General features: G+C 39.4%; 1 protein-coding gene across 16 annotated transcripts in view; it reads left to right on the top strand.

Moving 5' to 3' along the window:
* Positions 1-22,608, top strand: part of SOX5 (SRY-box transcription factor 5) — a 607,791-nt gene that overhangs the window by 125,975 nt on the left and 459,208 nt on the right. For 15 of the 16 annotated variants that reach the window (XM_085570319.1, XM_085570322.1, XM_085570337.1 and 12 more), the window contains one exon: positions 20,083-20,169. The exons of the other annotated variant lie outside the window; for it this stretch is intronic. The gene's annotated coding sequence lies outside the window, so the exon portion shown is untranslated. The remainder of the gene's footprint in view (positions 1-20,082; positions 20,170-22,608) is intronic. 16 annotated transcript variants of the gene reach the window in all.

Genomic DNA, 22,608 nt, shown 5'->3' with positions numbered 1-22,608 from the left:
CTGTTCTTTTTCTTTTTTTTTTTTTTTTTTTGAGGGTTTTCCTACTTTTTGTAGCTTGGAGGATTGATCATCAGTAGTGACTTTGGCCACCTCTTCATTTGCAGCTTACAGTTTTGAAAAGGTCCTATCTCCAACCATCCTGCATTTGAAAACTAATTATCAATTGTACTGTTCATGAATCAATCAATTTTATACATCTTTAACACATAAAAGGGGATTTGAAGGAGTAGAAGAAATTTTATTTTTGAAAAAAATGTTTGTGGTTGCTGAGTCTGAAGGCCAGGAGTCACAGGAGAACATTGATTGTTTGTCATAAGTGGAAAATATAACTAAATATTCCTTTATGATTTTTCCTTTTTTAGAGGGTAATATTTAAATAAACTTCTACAAACCTATTGGAAAAGGAGATTTATTCTTTTAGCTCTTTCTTAGGCAGAGTGGTCCCTACTAGCTTTGGAATAAGATTGCCCAAGAAAACTTAGCAAAAGAAAATAAATAAAGCAGCACATTGAAAATAAACTGCATTCTAAAAGAAAACTTTTTTTTTTTATCCAAACCACCCACATATATGTTAACATACAGAATTAGTCCTAACCTGCCAAAAGAAGAAAATGCACAACACCTTTCAAAGATGCAAATTGACAATTAACAAAACAATAGCATTCTAGCCTTCCAATGCTGAGGTGCAAATTGATAATCAGATTGCAAGGAGAAACTGGTGGCTTCTATTTAAGATTTGAGAGAAGGCTGCCTATGGAAGGAGGGGAGGAAAAGTGACTAAGAATGCAACCAGTTCTACAGAGGAAAAAATCTCCCTCTAAGAGCACAGGGATACACCGGGCTGTATCAGCCCTATGGTTGTGTGCTGTTGATCGTGACAACAGGAATGGGAAGGGAGTGGTAACATTTGGTTATGTTGTGGAATTGCAGATATTTTTCAAGTATATATCTAATGCCCTACAGTGATGTTGATGGGAGAAAATGCAAACCCTGTGTAATTTTTTTTTTCCATTTACCTTTGGCAGTCTTAACGTCAGTTTGCGCATTAAATTCCATCTCCTGTATTTTTTCCTAATGTTTCATACACCCATGAGCAGCTGCAGGTAACTGCCAGTTTATTTTACCCCAACTTTTCTCAGATATATTTTATCCTTTCCAAATATGAAATTTTACATAATGATTTCTACTTGAGTTTAAGAGGAAATAAATAATGAGAACTGCCATCGGCTTTTGTAATAGGAGATTTTAGTGCTCAGTGCTTGCCAAAACTGGTTGTTGTACTGCAGGAAATGTTCCTGTTGCAAATTAAAAAGGACATGAGGAACTGGAGGTTTGTTTGGACGGTTGTAATTTGGATGCAAATTTTGAAGAAATTGTCATAAACTTTGTTTTGTGTTTTCTCACCATCCAAGTTGTGTTTGTTCTGTGCTTTTGGCTAAGTCAAATAAAATCGGTGCCTTAGGTTGTGACCTGTAGTATTTCTGCTACTGTGTACGTGTGAAAGTTGATGGGTTTTAATAGGATTTTTGCTTAGTTTGATTTTAGTTTGCCAGTGCTGGTTCCCAGTTCTCTTTAGTTTTTAACATCTGATCTCTCCTGAAACATCTGTATCATATCATGTGTAGCCCTTTTTATTTTTGTTCTTCTGAATTCTTTTCTCTTGAAGTTTTGTTACTATGGGATCTGCATTTCAAAAGTAGAAGAGTAATTTAAGGATAAGACCTTTTTAATAATCTGAATAATTTGTAGCATTTGACAAATATACAGATACATAGTCTGGATTTTTTAAGGCTGGTTGAAGTACTCGAGACTCGGTTAATTTGAAACCAAGCCGTATGATTAAATGTTCTGGGTTATCAAGGAAAGTTTCAGCCATAATTATACAATTTTAATGAATTTGTTGCTCTTGAAAATGTTGAGTTGACAGCTGCTTAGGATGAAGCCCTGGCTGTTTCAGCACATGATAGGTGGGGGATTGCAGAGCTCTGAGCGCTCCACGCGCTGCTCGGCTCCCTCTCAAAACCAAGTTGAAGATCACTCAGTGAACGAGCAGCTGAGCCCTCCCTTTCCATCAACAGAGCAGCAGCATTTTATTTTGTGGACAGCTGGCTGGTAGAGAATACTTGACATCTTCCTCTGATTTATGGTCAGCATGTGTCAGTGTATGTCAGTCCACCAGGATGGTTGTCACGGCCTTCATCATGTGAGGAGTGGAGGAATTTTGGATGCTGATACCGGCAGTGACAGTACTCTTGAGCCTGGATTCAGGAAACAGATTAATTCCTCTTCCAGGTGCCAAGATTTAGCACCTTTTATGTATTTTTATTAGCTCTGAATAGGAGATTTTTATCCTTAGTGGTGCAATGGCTTGTTGCATTTAGACACCTCTTATTATGAACTAGATTCTGACATTCAGTATTATCTGACTTCTCTGAAAGCCAGACCCTCTTGAGTGAATGTGATGTTTGACAAGTAAATAATAGAGTATGATGTCCTATGAATGTGTTTTAACCTGTTCCACTGAAGATTATTTAGCATTGATGCATATATTTAGAGAGTGTAGTGTGCAAGTCATAGAAGGATGGAAAAGTTTGTTTATGCATTCAATAATTTCTTCTTGGTCAAGATTAATGTAGATATTCTACACACCATTTTATTATCCTGCCTCTGGTACAAAGGGGTATGTAATCTGAAGGTTGGGGGTGAACTTGTTCTTTTCAAATAAAAGCCACTAAGGCCAGTACTTTTGTCCCTTTTCATGTCTTCTGAAGTCTGTGTGATTTCTAACCCTTTATTTCTTTTTTCCAGGCTATTCATGTTTGCTGTCGGGCAGGGCAAATCAATCTTTTCTAAGTACTCTTTAATCATAAATCCAGATGTATTAAGCTTGCTATTACCTAGCCAGTGGTAGTCAGAAAAAGGCAGGGGGGAATGTCTAGTCAGTGTGGCTGAATTGTGATTGGAATCATAGGGCTACTTGCTCTGTGCACCATCACTCTTGGACTGCACTGATGCTTTTGGTCTCGTTGGTGAGCTGACTTTTTTAAAATTTTGGTTTTATCTTTATTTAATGGGGGCTATGTTCATATTCTGTCTAATTATTGTGTTTTGTGGTGCCTGTTTTGTGTGCACTGAATGTTCATTCCCCTTAGCTTACATTTCCCCTCTGGATTTCAATAAATCTTGGTGGACCTTTGAATCCTGCCATCTTTTCTGCCCTTTTTCCCTAGAGTGCTAATTCCCCCCCTCCAAATATCTGTAAAATCAGCATTTTATTTTTTCCCTCCTGAGCAGCTATTGCCATCAGCTGTTATAAAATAATGGCTTTAGATGTGTCCCTTATAATACATTGACCCCTCTGTCTGATTTATCATTAATTTCCAGAGATTTGTTCCAGGCTTGAGCTAATACCTTCCCCCCAGGGTCTTGAGTTAAAAACCACACTGAAACCCACTTCCTTTTGCCTTTGTTCCTGGAATATTAATTGCATTGCCACCAGCATCCCTGGCACATGGAGACATCCCACCACAGTTAAAGTATCTCAGCGACTTCTACAACAACATTCAAGCTTCTCACACTTATTTCTGAGCTTTTATTCTATCTTGCTGCTGTTTTCCACTCCAGTATGCACACTCTTACCTATTGGAAAATTAATTTTTGTCTCCCTGAAGTTCTTGCCAATTGCTTCTTTCTATTTCTGCTTTGTGCCATTAAAAGCAGAAAAGGTACAACCATTTGTAGTGAAACTTGGCCTCTGCCTAACAGTGTTGCAATATTTGTAAGTTAGGGTTTTACTAGGCTTGGAAGACTTTCTATGCGTTAATTAATATCAATTAAAATACTGAAAGAGGGTAAGATGATTAGTGCTGTGACATAGTCAGCAGAAAGTATTGAAACTTGGTTTTTCATTTTAATGTACTGCTCTTAAAGTGGGGTGTGTTTGGAACTAGCAGGTTGAAGGCATGGTCCTTGGCAAGGCAGTGAAAAATCTTCTTGGCTCTGCTGAGCACAGGGCACACAGATATTGTATGTTCCCTGCAGGACTGTTGGGACTGGAATAGAAGGACTGTTGAGAATTGTTACCCATCACAGCTATGTCTCTGTGGAACTGTGAAAGCCACAAGTTGTCTTTTAAACTTAAAATCAGAAATTTCAGCTTTTCCTTTGGAGATAATTCCCATGCTGGCATGCTTTTATTAATGTCCTGTTTGTTCTTAGAATTACAGTCAGCTCTTCCTAAGCCAAGGACTGAAAATGTTGCTGTGTAGGAGCCTGTTCCTTTGTAGCTAATGCTCACTGATGAGCCTAGCTTAGGCCTTAGCCTAGCTTATTATTTTCCTGTTGCTGCAGTGCAGCCTGACAAGCACTTGCAAACCCTTGCTTAGGACATGTTTGCAAACCTGTTGGACTCATAGATCTTCCTGCCAAGGCAATAGGAGCTGTCAGTCATTGCTACCTGTGAAAATTAACACCTCAGAAAAGCAAATCCACTCTCACCTTTTTGAATTTTAGCCCTTTTGATATTAAAAAAAAAAAGGTATTTTGACAATCTGAAAATCTTAATAATTACTTGCTTGATTTGGAATTGTTTTGTATGGCTACTGAAGTGGTTTAGTAGCGTTTGATCATATAAATAGAGTGTGGGAACATCTAGGAATATGAAACAAGAAAAATTAAATGCATATTCTTTGTTGCTTCTTGTCTGCAAGCCTATTGTTAATCAAATTCAATTTTAATGTGAGGATCCACAGACATGTTAGCTGGTGGAGCCAATAGGTAAAAACAGTGCAGACAAATAAACATTTGGACAGTAAAACATCAAGTCCTTACTCATCACAGTGTTTCTTGAATTAAAGTCTTCAAACACTGGGGCTGTAGGTAGGGTTCAGCCTGCTCCCACTTCAGGAGGTCACACTGCTTCTCATGCCTGGAATGAAATTGCCCAAGACCAGAGCATATCTGGAAAGTTTTGTTTCTTGCAGGCATTTATGCATAAAGGCTCCATTTCTAAGGCACAAGTAGCTAAAAACAGTACATTATAGTATGGGTAAGGAATGCTGAGAGCAGAAGAAAAGCCCTAGTGCCACAATTTTGTGTTTGCCTGCCAGATTGGGGGCATCTGTGAGGGTAAATCACTGCTAGTCATCCCTCTGTACTCATGCCTGGTATTCTTGGTTGTTTATACCTCAAGTTTCAAACACCTAGAGGTATTTTCTGTCATATAAGGCCAGATTTTAATTTTTTTAAATGCTTAGCCAAAAAATTCCAATATTTGATTTAGAAATATTAGGATTAGAGCAAAAACATCATGATGTCTTCGTTTTACTTCAGGCCTTAAGTCAGTAGTGCTTCTGCCAGCTTTACCCAGAAGGCGGAGAAATAGAGACCTAATAAAAATGCAATGAAAGCTGAATTCTTGTGCATTCACAGATGTGTAGGAGATGGAGCTTTAAGAGAAGTGCACGTGCAGTGGCTTGAAAAGCCAGGGAGCCTCAGGAAAATGGGAAGTTGGACAAGACAAATGCAGTTCTGAACCAATGTGGTTAATCAAATGTTCTCCCTTTATTCGAGATAAGATGATAGTTTATATAAGCTTCTACATAGTTTACAGTTACAAAGACACTCTGGCACACTAACATTGTTTACCTTTTCCTTAAGGTGGTCAGACTTTTCACACTGCAGCTCTACTCTAATTCATGCTCGGATAGCTGATTACTTTGTAGTTACCTTAACATAATTTCTGACTGCTCCACAACTAAATTCTCACTGCATCAAAGGCTTCCAGGCCCCATCAAGGTTTATCAGGCCTAGTCTGACTGGGTAGCTTAAACCTCATTCCAAACATAAATCACAACCTCTGTCTCTCAGAAATTCTGCAACAGGACTGTGCTTAGGAGCATCCCCATCAGTTTTGTGGTGTGTGATAAAGCTGCCACAGTGGTGGCAGCCTCTTACCCATACCCTGTCAGCTCTTAAGTGTCACTAACAGTCTGTTTGTCCCTATTTGGGCTCATTTACCCTCACTCAGCCCCATATTGTGGAGCATCTTTTGGCTACAGGGGACATTGACCTGCTATGGTGTTTGTGTGGCTTTTTGGGGCTTTGTTTTATTTGCCTTTTTTTTTTTTTTTAAACATGTGTGGTGGGTTCACTTCTTCTCTTCTCACCAAATAGCAATAAATAAACAACCAGCATAATACGATTTGCAGTTTTTATGCCACTTAGCATCACATCCTCCTGTCTTCAGTGGCTGATGATAGCAAGCAAGTAGTGGTGGAGCAGGACAAACAGTATTTATACCACAAGCAAAACATCCCAAAATCGTTCATATAAAAGGTTAATTTGATGCTCTGGAGAGACAGATAACTGTTTTTTCTCTTCATTTTCTCTGTGTAAACTGTATTAACTACTTCCCATTTGATCTGAGCTCATGGGGGCACCTGTGGTCAGGCATCAGAATTCCCAAGTTCTCCCTTCCTAGCGTGGTTGTCATTTCCTCTCCTGGAAGCCTCACCCCATTGCAGTGCAGCTTTGGAATGCTTGTCTCCTGGGCAGACAAAGGAGTGTGGTGCTGCCAGCTGGCTTGTTGCTGTTGCAGACACCTTTCAGAGCGTGGGGAGAGGCGTGGGTGGCGTGATGCCGGGCTGGGGCAGCTCCAAGGCTGTCTGCCTGAAGGAAGGATCGGGCTGCCTTGGTCGGAAAGGCTCAGGACAGGCTGCTGGGAGCAGCATTTCAGACCCCACAGACGCCCTGACACAATTCCAGCCTTGCTTGGGACCACGTTTGTGATCAGAGCCTTGCTGCAGGGTCTGCACTGCAAAGGGTGGGATTTACAGATAACTTCAGGAAGGGGGAGTCTGCTGGGAAGCTGCAGCTTCTGCCTATTTTGGTTGACTGATTCAGCCTTTCGAGGTCATTTAGGGTGGATTGATATGTTCTCGTTCTCCGTATGTGAGGCAGCGCAAGGATCCTGCAGATTGCAATAGACGGGGAAAGGGAAGGAGCAGATTGTCCTACCGGAAAGTAAAAGACTCTTTCAGGATTGTGTAGGTTGTGCAATTTGAAGATCAACATTGCTTATGGTGAACAGATGGAGAAGATGATTAGAAGCTACAAGTGCCCTCCTGTGCTATAGGCCCAATGTCAGATAAACTACCTCTACAGAAAATTATCACTTTCTAGAATTCTAGGACAACTGTAGGTTGTATTCTATGAAATTGAGAGAGAAAACTGGTGTGAGGAGGAGGAAAGGATCTAGACTGTTAACTGTGTGAGACTGCAAACTGCCTCTCAGGAAGCTCAGATTCAAGGTGATTTTAGTGTCTGTGAGTGCTCAACGTTGTTTTTATGAAACTGTGCAAGAGGAAATTCCCATCATTTCAGTCCTGGAGTTCACTGTGGCTATCATTAGTACGAACCAGGGTGATTTTTCCCTCAGTGAGGGCATGCTCACCTGCCTCACGAGGTACAGTATCAGTGTACACCAGAGAACACATGCAAAAACCAAAAAAAGCAGTGCATTTTGCCACGTGTGACTGTAGGAAAAGCTTGACATCAGCTTGAAGCTGGTATTGTAGCTGCTATCAGGGATGCCTGGTTAAGAGCTGCAGAGTAGTGTGTGTGTGTATATTGCAACAGTGTGGTAGTAGTTAAAGCTGATCGTGTGAGGTTTTGGGGCTTGTTTTGAAAGATGTGTTTAAGGTATCAGTGAGTAACAAAGCTGTGGAATGATGGGCAGTGATTGGGGACTAAATGGTGCACTTGGACTAAGCTGGAACATCTTCTGTCTGGGATAAAAGCATCTTCCTTGGGGCTTAGCTGGCAAAACTACCTGTGTGTTACAAGGATCCCAGCTAGAATCAATGCTCCAGGGACTGGGAGGGCACACAGTGGCAGGCTGGAAACTCCAGAAACTGGGGGGAGTAAGCATTAGTGGCTGGCCAGAGCTTGGCAGAAAAAACAGGCACTGCCAGGGCAAGAGAGCACAGCACAGTGCCTTAATGGAGCTCTTTCTGTGAGTTGTGAAAGGGCTGCAATGAAAGTTGTCCTCAGTAAGTAGAGAAAATGCTGAAATTGTAAGAGAGGAGAAAAAGTGTTTTCCCCAAGTATAAGCCAAACTGAACTAGCACATGAGAAAAAAGAATTTGGTTGTTCTTGTGGTTAAATCAATGGCAATGAGCAATGGCATGAATTAGGAGGGAGGATGGTCAGTGGACATGGCTCTGTATTGTCCTGCTTTTGCGACATGTGTGTGTTCATAAAAAGATATCTCCCAAAATCAGAATGAGCAGCAATGGGGAAGGTGTTCCAGACACGTGTATATAATGTATGGTATTACATACAGAAACTGTTGGATAAATGAACACTAAGATTGTGAAGTCAGGCTCTCAAAGCATAGGAAATGCCAGAATTAGATTTGTCTGCACAACCTTAATTCAACCCCTTTGTGCATATGCATTATGATACACTCTTTAATTACATGATCACATATCAGACCACTGAAATGACAGTGCTGACAGAATGAGAAGATAGTCCACATTTTTCTTAATCCTTTTTGTGTCCCTGTGGTAGGCATATTCTGTACACATTCAAACCCCAGCTTAAAAACAGAAATTCTGTAGTATTATTGGTATAACCAACAATACATGTGAAAATCAATAACATCCTATAACCTCCTCTGTGATGTTTATCACTGTGTTATCTATATGCTGTAAAGATGGTAATTGATTCTCACAACATCTGTCTTGGTGGTACTCTGTTTTACAGATGAGGGAAGTTTTTGAAGGGGAAGAAAACCCCCCAGTTCAGTCAAATTCTACCTGTATAGCCGCAGTCATCCTAAATCCTGGCAACAATCCATTCTCTGAAGCCTGCTTAATTCTGAATATTTGTCTGCTTTAGGCAGTTTCTGGATTACGTGAAAGTGTCTGAACTCTGCTACCCAGGGCTGTGCCATTGCCACCTGTTTTAGGGGAACCCTGAGGAAAAAGGCATTTCCTGCCCTTCTTCCAAAGTGATGCTGCTGTGCATCAGGGGCCAGAGCCATGTGACAGTCCAGGCTCCAAACTGGCCAGGTGGCAGACCTGTAGAAGGATTGGGCTTTCAGTGGAGTGGTTGATCCCTGGTGGATACATGCCCGTAGCCTTTTCTGTGAGTTCCTCATGATGATAGCTGAAGAGGAGGAATCTTGCTTCGGCCTCTGTTCAGTCAGCAGAGAGAAGGAAATGCAGAGTGTACTTGGAATTAAATTCTCCATGCAAGCCTTTAGAGGCACCCCCCACCTCCATTTGATGTGTAGGGAAGGTAACTCCTGTGATAGGCTTCCAAATACAACTGGGGCAGATCTGACTTCTCAAAATGTTGTTTTCACTTTTTTGTAGCTCTTTGTATCTATAAAATAAAGCATCAGTTGAGTCCAAAATATAGCAAAGTATATGTTCAGGTGCACTGGGTCAGAAAGTGGGACATGGATGACAAAGGGCTTCCTGCAAGTTTTTGGATTCCTGCAAACCTGTCCCCCTTTCTGCTTGCAAATCTCTGCTGCCTTCAATTCTCATGTTCCAGTACCTAAAACAAAAGAGTTCATGGTCCAGCAGACAATTTTGTAATATGCAACTCATGTTCCTTCACAGAGCTGGCTCTTCTGGAGTGATATTCTCCTAGAAAAAAACTGGAATTTGGTCACATAATTAGAGAGTATTGCAATCTGTATACGCAAAGACTGAATCTTCACTTGGGTTTGTGACAGCTAAATAAGGAACAATTGTGAAATCTTAAAGCACAGTGTTTTGTTGGTTGCTCACTTTGGCTCAGTATTTTTTCACCAGAGAATTTTATAATATTAAACTGAAAATGTTGTAGAGGTCTACCACCCTTTCCCTCTCACTTAGGTCATCAGAGGGCTGTTACTTACAGATACTTAGAAGAAAGTCCTGCTAGTTTCTGCCAGCTGTGGACAGCAGCAGATGGGTTGAGTAAGTCAGAAGTCCAACAGTTACTCCCAGTTTTGCGGGTAGTGGTCTCTGGCAATCTTGGCATATTCTAAATTAATTTTTGTCTTTCTCATCTTCACTCATACTTGTTTCTCTTCAGCTCCTGCTGGCCCGTTACTCCATTTCTTTAATCCATGCTTCTTTGCTGTGCTTTAGGTCTTTACATGGAGTTAAGTTGCTTCAGCTGCCTTCACAATCTGGCAGCAAACACAAGGGTGTGACATTTTACTGCCTCTGCAGCAGTTCCCAGTGCAAAACCTGGGAGCACTCTGGTGACTCACAAGAACTGCTGGAAGAAGCCTATGAAGCAGGGTGCCACAATGAGGGTAGCATGCCCAAGGTACCAGGCCATCCAGTCTGTATCACTGATTTTCAGCAAATCTTGTCTGCATATCTGTAAATTGAGAGCTCCCTGCCCCTCAGTCTTGGGCAGCATTCCCACCGGTGGTTGCAAAGGGCAAGTGGCAAGAGATTATTTCCTCTGTGCCCATTTCAAGGTCATCCAAGAATGATTTAACCTGTGTCAGTGAGAGAGATTTGAAAAAAAAAAAGAAAAAAGTGGCTCAGGTCATGAATGGCAATGTATGAAGCCAAGCAGTTAATTTGTTCATTTCTTATACTCACTGTTTTTGTGTATTGGCTGCTGCATTTATTTTCTTATAAATACTATATATATTAGGCCAACCACAACTAAGATTATGATGTTTCCTATGGTAGTGGTAGAGGTTTGATCAGTGGTGGTGTGATTACTGCTGATATGCTGGATATTTAGAGAGAAAAGCAGAGAACATAATGGGAGCCTTACAACACTGGTTGTTTGGAATTCAGTCCTCTGAAAACCACTACTCCAGAGATTTAGGGAATTTCTCAAAATTTACCTTTGCCTTTATTGTGCTGATTTTTTGCATGTACCACAGTTGCTAAAGTAAGAAGTACTACTTTGCATTCAAGGAACCAGATTTTCATGCTTGCATCAGGAAAAAAAAAAAACCCAGCAAACTGTCTTAGCTGAAAGAAGCAACATTATCAGCAATATAAATTTTCAAAAGTAATTTGTGTTCTACAGTTCAAGTTTGGGGTACATAAGGTGCAGCCATATTTGGAAGTTCTGGTCTGCCTGTTGTATTGGTGATTATGTACTGAGGGCAGGGATGAGGATTTGCTGCTTTGCCAGTTTAATAGAGGTGAGGTAACTAATTTGATTTGGGATACTCTCATCATGAGTTGCTTGAAGGTGTTCAAATTTGCTAATGAAATAGTCCCTTCTGAACTAAGGAGATGGAAATGAGACACTAAAAAAGCTTTCTTGAAATGCTTCCATGTTTTTCAGCTCAGAACATCCCATTTAGATATTAATGTTAGGTACTGAGGCGAAGTCATCAGGTAGAAAAGGGAGGAAATGTAGAAATAGTCATTTTCTTGTGTGTTTCCTCAGGATGCTATTTTGAGGCTTTAAAAAAAAAAAAAGCAATTCCTGGTTTGCTGCTGAGGCTGCTGTAAAGCGGAGAAGTGGCAGATGTAATTGAAGTCCCAGGGCCCTGCCCTAGAAGAGGTCCAATCCTGGCAGCATACATATTGCTTATATGAAAGCGAACAGATGGATACATTTGGTCAATTCTGCTGGGTTCATATGGAAACCTTCAGAATTTTTTCTTACTATTTTGAGTGGAATACTTAAATCTGTTATCTGCTGAGAGGCTGTGGTTGTCTGGGATGGGTGCTTTGGTAGCTCTGAGCCGGGAGTGTTGCCTTGCTGTGGATGTCTCCCGATCAGATGTGTTTATCTCCCCAAACTCCTTCCCCCCTCCCCTTCCTACAGGACCAATTTGGCTACTGGAGGAGTGAGCTGGATTTTTTTCAACTTCAGTGGCATGAGAACTGTCAGCTGAGTCTTAATCATGGAGCTGTTACTGGTAGTGAATATGAAGGAAAGATAAGAAATCCAGCTTACTTTTCAGATATAGATTGATTGCAGAAGCACATTTTGATTATTTTTGGGGTGGAGAGAGAAGAGGAAGAAGGAGATTTAGAGAACAAAAACATCACATTTTCTTTAATTAAAAAACCCCACTAATTTTCTGATACTAATTCACGCTAAATTCTTGCTGAGTTTTTGATGTTTCCCAATTCAAAACAACTGAAAGCAATGAATTGAAGGGAGAAGAATGAAGCATCAAAGAGCAGGGGTGTAGCTGCATTAGGAGGACACATCTTGAAATGCTAATATTTAGTCTGGGAAGGGGGAGGAGGTGGGATTAATCTGTAATGCTTGAAATTCGTTGCTTTTGAGTATCCTCAGGTGTGTGTGTGCATGTGTGTAATGATCTAATAACATGGCATCAAGGGAAGAATTGGTGTATAGCTAAATTCTAGAAGCTTAGCATGCAGATGTGTCAGCATCTGTATTGTCATCTAGTTACCTTTTTTCCAAGTGTATAATCATATAAAAATATACACAATAAGTATTTGGACACTATCAATGACAGCTCTTGCAGTATTAATGTTCTTAAAGGAACTTGCTCTTGCCAGAAAGCTTTAACTTTAAAGATTTCCAGGAAAGCTGAAAAAAAAGCAAAAAAAAAAATTGCAATCATTGATATTAAAAGCATGTTTCTATGAAGATTGTAATTGTGAGTGCTCATTTCTATCTTTTTAAAGAAAAACTTCTTTTAACTACTAGTGGCAATAACTGTTGTTGAAAATGGGGGCTAGAAAACAAGAGTAGAAGCTGAAATCATTGGGAGAGAGAGCTAGAGAGCTTGAATTTGACAAAAATAGTTTCTTCTCTATTCCTCTCTCACTCTCTTGAGCTGCATCCTTCTCACAAAAACAACTCCACCCACTGTTGTAGAAAATGGCCATCTCTTGGTATGTTCTTTGGAGGTCTTGTTTTGATAGTGCTACTGCTAGTTTTGGGGTTTAACATTAATAACCCTATCAAATTTTGTTAAGACATGGAACCAATACCGAAGGACCCATGTATACTATTTAAAATACCCTTGTTAACAGATTTAACAGACATTTCATTCTCCACTGTTCATCACTTTCACACATGTGGGATGGGCATTAACAGATTGAGCTACATCTTTTCATTTCAATTCTGCAGCAGTCTCTCCTTGTAGGAATATTTTATGTAGTAATAATTTTCTTCCCATTACAGACTTTCTAACTATGTTAATGGTAGTAGGCTGGCCACAGAGACATTCGTGAGAACTACCATTGCAGTGACATTTAATCAATTTATTTGATCTTGCTTTAGCATACCTGCTTATGCCTTTTTTCCCTCTGTTGATGACCTCAGGAGAACTTTGTGTATAACCATAGGCCTTTCAATCACATTCAGCTTAACAAAGTGGTATGCAAATTTCTGCAAGATGTTATTTCTGAAGTCTTTGGGATTTGCAGTGAGCCTGCTAGCAGGTAGATGCCCCTGGACAGCATTAGCATGTTTAAGGAGCAGCTCCAAGGCCAGTTGGAGAAGGCAGAGTGTTTTAACTGAGGATGTTCCCTTTGATGGGTATGCAGTTGTTGGGTGAGCCTTGACTTACCCAAAGCAGGAGGTGCTATTATATATATATATATATATATATATATATATTTTTTTTTTTTTTTTTTTTTTTTTTTTTTTGGTGCATGATAAGGGAAAAAGCAGAGCCAAGGAAGGTTGATGGCAAGAGGGCATTTCTCTATATATCACATATGTACCATGTTGAATTGATCATCCTATCACCATGTACAGAAATTGCAAATTGTGGATTTCTGGCTGAAATGTGTTACTGGTGGGGGAGTGCTCTTGGCTAAAAGCCTAAAATGAGAACTTTCTTTTTGAGAAGGCATATCTTGTCCTGTGCCTGATGCAGCTTCTCCTATACTGGACCATGTGTAAGAGTGCTCTTAGAATAATTTTAAAAAATTACCACCGCCACTATAGCCTTTAACACTTCTATCGGGTTCTATCAGCATCAAAAGTCCTATGATAAACTGATGTTACAAAATCATCCAAGCTAAAACCACGGGAAGTGAAAGGCAAGAAATGAACTGAATTAACTAGAAAAAACATTTATATTTATCAGCTTGTTGATTTTTAGTATAATTCATGGAAATGAATTCTGTGAAATTATCATTCCGTGACAGCTGATTGGGTGGGAAAAATGTAGGCTTGCTGCTGAATGCTTACATTGACAGGAACATTGCCATTTGCTAAAAATAAAACCCTTGGACAGTAACATCATACAAATTTGTGTATGTGGGTTACCTGCTGTATGATGTCCCCTATATGGGAAACACTTGAAGCACATGATTAGTTTTTTCAATTTCTCTTGAACTAAATTATATTTTAGGTTTGATTTTTTGGAGCATTTGGGTTTTGAGGGTTTTTTTTGTTGTTGTTGTTTGGTTTTTTGGTGGGTTTTTTTTGTTTGGTTGGGTTTTGGGTTTTTTATGGATTTTTCTTTTTTGGTTTTTGTTTTGTTTTGGTTTTTTCTTTTTGTTTTTTTTTGGTTTTATGGTTTTTTATATGACCAGAAGGCAGGTCGACATATTTTAAGTTTGGCTTCTTCATAAACATTTGTAGATTGAGGTGCAGCTTACACTGCTGACTATCCCTCATGCCTTTCCATGTCCCCATCAGAGTCATGAAAAAGAAAGTTTCTGCCTCAGATGTCGTGTGGAAAGCAAGCAGGTTTCCTGGCTGGGTCATGGAGGTGGTCTTAGCATATACTTGTGCACAAAGTGTTGTTCCTGCTTTGCTGAGCTGGGTTCTTTGCCCATGTGTAGTAGTCTGCAAACAATAATAATCACTGTATGAGTCACAGTCTGTCCTCTGCAGCACTAAAGCTCCTCTGTAGAAGGGGAAAATTCAAAGGAATCATCAGTTCTCCTAAAATTGTCAGCTTTGGTTTTCTGTGGTCATGCCAATTTAGTGTCTGGGTCTGATATTTTCCCTTTATCCTGCCTCTTCTGTACAACTTTGACTTGCTGTCAGAATTGAGTAGTCCAAGATAAGACAAGGGAAAATCAAGCTTTCTGTCCCTGGGGTAAAGGAAATTATATGTAGTTCAACTTTCTCAAGTGACAACATTTATTAGGCAGTTACTACAGATGTCTGTATGTAGTTGCAGATAGCTTGGTATTTTCTGAGCACTTCCCCAGTAATAAAATCCCAAATCACTATTTACAGAAGATGTTGAAGCTTTTTTTTTTTCAGTGATTCCTTCAGATGTAGCATTTCTTTAAAGATCTTTAATGGAAATTTGCAGCCAAAAAAAAACTAAGCCATGTATCCACTATGAATTTTTGCAATCATCCTTTTGCCTCCTTTGCCTGCCAGTGTGGGTCCAGCTTAAAACCACGTGTACATTTTAGGTGCTTCCATGTGGGTTCCACTGTTCCAGTGCAGAGAGTACCTTAGCCATGTCTCTATCAAAAAGAAATAAAACAGAACTGTAGATAGAGAGTGGGGAGAAAAGAGAGAGAGAGAGTCCTTTCCATTTATTTATGTATTTCTTTGCATGATTTTTGTTAGGCTTTTTTTTTTTTTATACTTAGTTTTATTTGTTTGGGCAAGTTTCCGGCCATTTACCTTTGCATTTGCATTTCCTATTGATTGGCAATTTTTAAACTGTTTATTGTGCTCTTTTGTTTGGCTGTTCAAGAGCTAAAACAAAAGCCACCAGGCCCTGTGAGGGACACATTTGCATGCGGCGAGCGTTGCCCGAGGAAAAAGTAATTGCTAATGCATATTTATGTGGCACAAATTTGCCATTTGTTTATGCATAAAATTATCAATAGTGCAGGGCGGCCCAGCCATAGAAAATGGTGACCTTTTTAGCTTAATAAAGAGAAATCAGCTGTTATTGTGAAGAGATCAGCCATTTATTCTGTGTTGAGGGACACTGTCGGGAAAATGTAGATTGGTGCTGGAAATATCATTAAATGGAAGGCCAGTGACCCTTTCGGTATAGTCTATTATACTTTATCTAATAGGGGATAAATGACTCTGCTTGGCAAATAGATTAAAAAAAAAATAGCGAGGAAAAAAAGAGGAAAAAAACCCAAAAAAAGCAATAAAACCTACTGACTTCTGCAGCCCAGCCACAGGAACAGCTAGGTACTGAGGAGGTAGTCTTGCACAAGCCACCTGGTATTTTTCTAGCACAAAAATGATTTGAAAAACAACCAAACAACAACCAAAAATACCCAACCCTAAAGCAACCCCCAAGCCCACTGTTTAGACTAGTTTGGACTGATTTGGAGTGGGAAAAACATCCAGAGCCAGCCTGTGATTCTTTCTAGGGCATGTCAAAACCAGCATTCTGAAGGGCCATAATGTGGCTTGGATTTTTGTCTTGTGAAATGAGAAATGAGAACTCAGCATTTGAAATTAGGAGGTATGGTCTCCTCTGAAGACAACGGTATTCAACAATATTAAAAAATATTTATGCTTTTTTCTTCTATGCATTGCATTTTTTTAAGAGTGGAGAAGAATTTGCTAGATTTGGAAGATCTCACCTGCAGGAATTGCAGCAACACAGTTTTCTTTATAACACTTGACTCATTCAGCTCAACCTTTAATAGGCAGATTTAAGCCTTGAAGAGTTAAAAACTAACAGCTGTAAGCCTCGAGGAGTTCTTTTGAAAATGAAAGTGTATGCACAAAACCTCATGTTTCCCTGTTTCTCTCATTCTCTGTAATGCACTACTGAATAAGTTTTAACCACCAGGTGAAATGTGGTGAGCTGCGAGTCATTGCTGTAAAATATTGCATTTTCTGTACAAAATGTGTGCTGGGCTTGGGGTCTGATATTTAAATTTTTCTTTTTTTCATCCCTGAGAAATATCCAGCAGATAATGGCTAGAGTAATTTTGGGGCTTTGCTCTCTTTGCTTCCTAAAATATACCCCAAGCTAATGTCATCATCACAGAAAAGTCACCACAATGTTTGTCACTGCGTGTCATCTTCCTGGTGGCCTCAGTAAAAAACAGGACAGGAGTAATGGAACTTGCAGATAGTGAAAGATTTTCAGGCAAGGCTGTGTGGAGATTGTGGGGAGGTTGTGGTCAGAGGCAGGACTTTGGTCTACTCAAGGCTGTTGCCTGTGATTTCACCCATATTAAAATTTGGGCAACATTTAAATAAAATTACTTCAGTCAAATATAATACAATACATAAAACTGACTCTAGGAAATATTATATATTATATAATGTATCACTTTCTATAATGTAAAAGTCTTTGCAAGGGTGTGTGCTACAGTTCAAGGTTTTTATACCTAAAATTTTATTTGTTAGGATTTTTTGGAAAATGTTAGTTTAATTCCTGTACGTGGAGCTGTTGCCTGCTTCTGGAATGGTGCACTCACAGTCCTCCCAAATGATTCCCAACAATGTTGCTGTAGAAACAAAAATATTGTAGGACTAGTTATGGAATTAGAGAGAGAGTCAAAGAAATAGTTTAAAAGCAGAATTTTTCTTAGGTCCATCCTATGGAAACTGCAGTAAATAGGAAAATGAATTTAATTGCAGAGCAGGATCTAGGTTACTTCACATGGCACCAGGCCCTTTTGTTAGTGTTTCTGTCTCTCCACTCAAGGCTGTAGCCAAGAACCATAATTTCAGCAGTCTCTGTTCACATTTGGTTATTGCTTCATTGCATTGTTCATAAACAGTTGATTTAGGTGGGTTTTTAATCTTTAAAAACACATTTTTATTTTTACTTCAACTAACTAACCAAAGTCTGCTTAGTACAAGTAAATCTGTTTTTTTTTCAAAGGGTCTTTTTCCATACAAATATTTCCAGCTCTGCTCCGGAAAAAAAAAAAATCATCTTATTCCCATCAAAACTCGTAGGCACTTGTTAGCCTGAGTTTTGCTTTGTCTTTTCCAACAGTCATAAAGCAACCCTTTTGAAGCTGCTTGACACCAGCTAGAAAGATGTATTTAGATAAAATTACCAGGAAGAAAATGCTTAAGTCGGTATGGGAATAAACTAACCCAAATAAAACTGAGATTGAAATTGAGGTGGTGGGGGTAGTTGTTGTTAATGTTACTGTTGTTTTTTTTTTTTTTTTTTTTTCTTTTTTTTTGTAGCTATGCCTGCCCAGGTTGTGGAAGATAACTGCTAAGTACAGAGAAATTAGAAAGAAAAACCTCTTCAAAAACCTAGAAATATTTATGGTCATGGAAAATCATAAGTTTTGTAAAGAATTTCGTAAGGGAGGAGGCAGGACAAGGACACTCAAGTATCTCTGGTCAAAGCTGGTGGCAGCAAACAAGAGAATGAGCAAAATAAGTGTTACTTTTTCCTTGTATTCTGCTCATATGAGGAGGTCAGGGATAGCACTTGGTTCCAGGTTGCTGGGAAAGGCTAAAAACATAATGGGGAATATTCTGTAAATAAATGTTACTGTGATCTGTTTTGTCCTGGGGTTTCATCCTAATTAGGAGTGAATTGAGTGGGACTTGTTCTTTTCTCAGCTCGTGGACCGTGTTTGCTATACTGATAATGTGTGGGTCAGGGAAGGAAGATAAAAGACTGGTTTTATATTATGATATTTAGTTAATGAATGGCTATTTTGATAACCAAGTAATAAGAGATAAGCAATTGTTATATTTCAGTTCTTTGTGATGCTGGTAAACAGGTAGTCTAATACGTCCCACAAAACTTGACTTATCTTTGTAGGAGAAAATTTTGATAACTTATCTTCATTGAGGAATGACTTCCCCCCCCTCTTTCTTCAGCACAGATTTTAGAGATATCTTTCTGAGAGCAGAAATTCATGACTGAGGAGATTTCTATACAAAATATACAGAGGACACAAGTCTGTTTGTTCATCTGATTGCTCAAAAATAAAAATAATATAGGAAACTGAGGTTTGTCTTCACAAAGTTTGCCTGCATGCAGAGCTCATTAGGAAATCAGGGATGGTTCTCTTTTGAACCTTCATGTACCAGCCTGATCTTGGTGGTGTCTTGTATACTGCTGCTTTTCCTGGAGCTCTCTGAGCTGTAGGGCTGGAAAAGTAATTCTGTCAAGTTAAACCAGTAGGAAAAAGCTCCTGGGTTTATATATTAAGGATGTTGGTTTCAGAATTTGGTCGTGTGTGTGTTTTGTAGTTGAAAAATCAAAGAAATTCCTGTTTGTATTCATCATATATTTCATACTACAAATTGTTTTGGTTAGACTAGCTTGATAATAATACACTGTAATAAAACTTAGGGATGCCAAACCTGGCAAGGACAACCACTCCACATCTGAGATGAGCCTGTGTGAGCACAGAGTGTCGCATCACAAACTCAGACTTGAGTATGCACATTCCTGTTATTCATCCTACATGTGCACACCTTGTGCCACTTTCGGATGCATTTCCTCTGTCTCTGCTGAAGGTTTGGGGTAACCCAGCAGCAACCACAACTGCAGGAGGTGCCCAGAGAGAGATCTGAGTTGGCTGATGCTCCTGAGCTGTGGAGGTTCAGGTGGAGTTTGGCAAGTCACTGAGTGCGAGTCCCTGAAGCCTTGGGTGCAACTCAGGAACCTCAGGGCAGTGTCTAAGTCATGGAGAGGAACCTCAGGGCAGTGTCTAAGTCATGGAATAAGTGTGTGAGCTACCCACCTACTCACAGAGTGGCAGCTGAAAGCAGAAGAAAGTGCAGAGGACTCCTTGCTCCCAGCGCTGCACTGGTACTGCTCACTGTGCAAGTATGTCAGGCTGGGAGTGCAAAAATGCTCACTGTAGTTGAGCTGCTTAAACACTCCAGAGAAACAGGAATACAGGAATATGGAGTCATATCTTTCTCCTAGTTCAATATCTGTATTGATTTATCATTATAAGAGGTGCTTCTTTAGTTCTAATAATGTCTTTTTTTTTTCTTTTTTTGCTATTGCATATTTTTATGGCAGCTTTTCCGTGTGGTATATGTTGGGTCACACATTAATTTACACCAGCTGCAGTTCTGCAAAAAAGAGTTCATTAACTAAATGAAAAGGAATGGGGAGGGGGATGTCTAGCAGAGCCCAGGCTTTTGTTTCATGTTTTGGATGTATTTTCTTTTTAAAATAAAATTGTTTATATGCATTTGCTTTTATTTTTCTAGCCTTCCTCTTGCTGATGACTGGGCTCCCGTTTGATCCTGTTTACAAAGCTTTCGAAGATCGAGAATAACCCAACTCCCCTGCACTGGGTAGGAAAACAAAGCCATTGGAAGACACAGTGCAATTATTCTGGAGGGCTGGCAGTAAGGAAGAGTGTGGTACAAGGAAGAGCTTGTGGAGAAAAAGGAGAAGGTTACTAGGTTACCACAAAAGACATTAGTGTACTCAGTTTTTCTCACCCACTCTTGGACTGGAGAGGAGGGGGGAGAGTGGTTATGTGAGCCAGTAAATAAGCATTCTCCAGGGTGTGCATTCCCAGTGTAAATATTTGAAATTTGTCCATACTTTCTGCTACTTATTCAAACTACTTTGCAGTTGTGTTTCAACCTATTCAAAGCATTCAATAAGATAACTATGGAAGAGTTTTGGAGTTTGATTGTTGTTTTGTTTGTTTTGTTGGGGTTTTTTTTGTTGTTTTTGTTGGGTTTTTTGTTTTTGTGGATATATGTTCAATATTTTAGTAGTGTTGCTATGTAAATATCTATATCCCAAGTACTAAATTTTTGCAGATACAGTGTTTCTTGTCATTAGGGAGACTGAATGGGGAAGAATCTGGTTAAATGCTGTTGGCCTGGCAGGAGACTCAGTTGCAGATAATCCCACCAGTTATTGTGTCTTGTTGATCCTGATGCCAAAATGATTTTTGCTTTCATATATTCTTTATATATATTTGTAGCTCTGTAGACTTGTCATGTAGTTATGTAGTTTCTTAACTTCAGCACTTTTCCTGTTAGACAGACAAACTCCTGAGGGCCTGCTCTAATCTTGCTTTTTGTGGGAATCAAGGACAAGCCACCTTCCCAAGACCTTTCACATGTAATAAGACATAACTAGCAAGCAGGGGTGCTTCAGAGGGGGTTGCACCAAGAGGGGGAATTACTTCATTACCTGTCTTTCTAACTGAAGATTCTTGTCAATTATGCTTATTTGCTAAACTTATGAAATGTGCTTGCCCTATGTCACAAATGCATTTTTGACACATTTTTGGCATGTATTTTGGGGTTGTTGTGCACCTGGAGAGACCCTTTATCAAAAATTGTGGCTGCATTTTGTCACCTCAGTTTGGCTGTTGACTTTGGGGGTTGAAGAGACAACAATCCTGAAGTAGTTTTTGTGCTTAGTCTGATTTCCGTGAAGAGTAAATCCTTGCAGAACTAGGGTTTCAAAGATAAGCACTTCCTTTAGGGAGCCTTTTTTTTACCCTTGTTATTGTGGACATCAGGGAGTGGAGTTGAGGTTGGCATTCTGGAGTGTGATGGGTTTGCCATGGGTTAGGTGTCAAATGTCTTTGACCAGGTTGCTCTCCAGGTGTTTCTTGTTCCATGAGTGGCAGCTGCTAAAACATCAGGGTTAGAAATGCAGCTGTGGTGACAGGTGACACATCCAGTTTTCCTGGGTGGAAATGAGGAGAAGGTGTGGATGAGCTGTGCAACGGAGATTTTAGGCCAGACTAAGCTAAAACCCAGAGACAGCCTGAAGAGGGCTATTCTACTGTTGTTTTTCAGAATTTAAAAAAATCCAATTAAATTTGAATGCAGTATTATGTGAATGATTGATAATATTATGGTATAAATCGATGTTTTTCTGCTTGGTGGTGAGGCCTTAGACAGGCATCTGAGATGACAGTCGAAGTCATGGTATTCTAACATGATTGATTCAGATATGGAGAAGTTGTATGATTCACTTATATCTTTCTAAATGCCAGTAGTCATTGTGACATTCTCATATTTTCCTCTTCTAAATAAGCTTATCAAAAAAGAAATCACTAATTTGCCAGGCAGTGCTTAATAATCAAGGAAGTGAAACTTCTATTTTACAGAGAGGAAAAAAAAGAGAAATCTTTTGCTGAATTGCTGAATGATTTTTTAAATAATAAAAGCTTGCTATGTACTGAGCAACTAATTTTTTAAAATTATTTTTATTCTTTAAGGCCTCAAATCTAAGAGGGGTCACTAGCCTTTGAGAATGAGCCGCTTTGTTGACAAATCTGTCCTCTAAATTGGACAGCATTAATTACAACTTCATGCTGCAGATTCTTACTTTTAATGTGGGCGGTGTTATCAACAAAAATGTCTAATGAATTTGAAGCTGATTTTAAAAGGTCTGCCACCTGTAGATAAAAATGTACATTACTGCACATGGTAGTCATCAAGATCAAAGGCTGTGGTATGATCCATTGACCTTTTGAAATCAAAACACCTCTTATAAAGAAAGAAAGGCACTGATTTTTCTATCTATGTTAATAGAGGACATGTCTGTATATTCAGCTGTATTGATACACTGTCAAATAGCTACAGGAGAAAAGATACTTCCAAGTATGATAGACCCAAATTTCCTACAATTTCCTCTGCAGACTAACAAAGCTCTTGCTATTTTCGTATATGTTGAGGAACTTTTTTATTTTTTTAATCTAATGATATAGATAGCTAAAAATATTCAGGTGTCTGAGACAGCAGCAAAACATCTCT

This window comes from Lonchura striata, chromosome 1A (genome assembly GCF_050655825.1).
Source record: "Lonchura striata isolate lonStrDom1 chromosome 1A, ASM5065582v1, whole genome shotgun sequence".
Taxonomy (NCBI): Eukaryota; Metazoa; Chordata; class Aves; order Passeriformes; family Estrildidae; genus Lonchura; species Lonchura striata.
The sequence above is the reverse complement of the archived record's forward strand: the minus strand, read 5'-3'. Positions and strand labels throughout refer to the sequence as shown.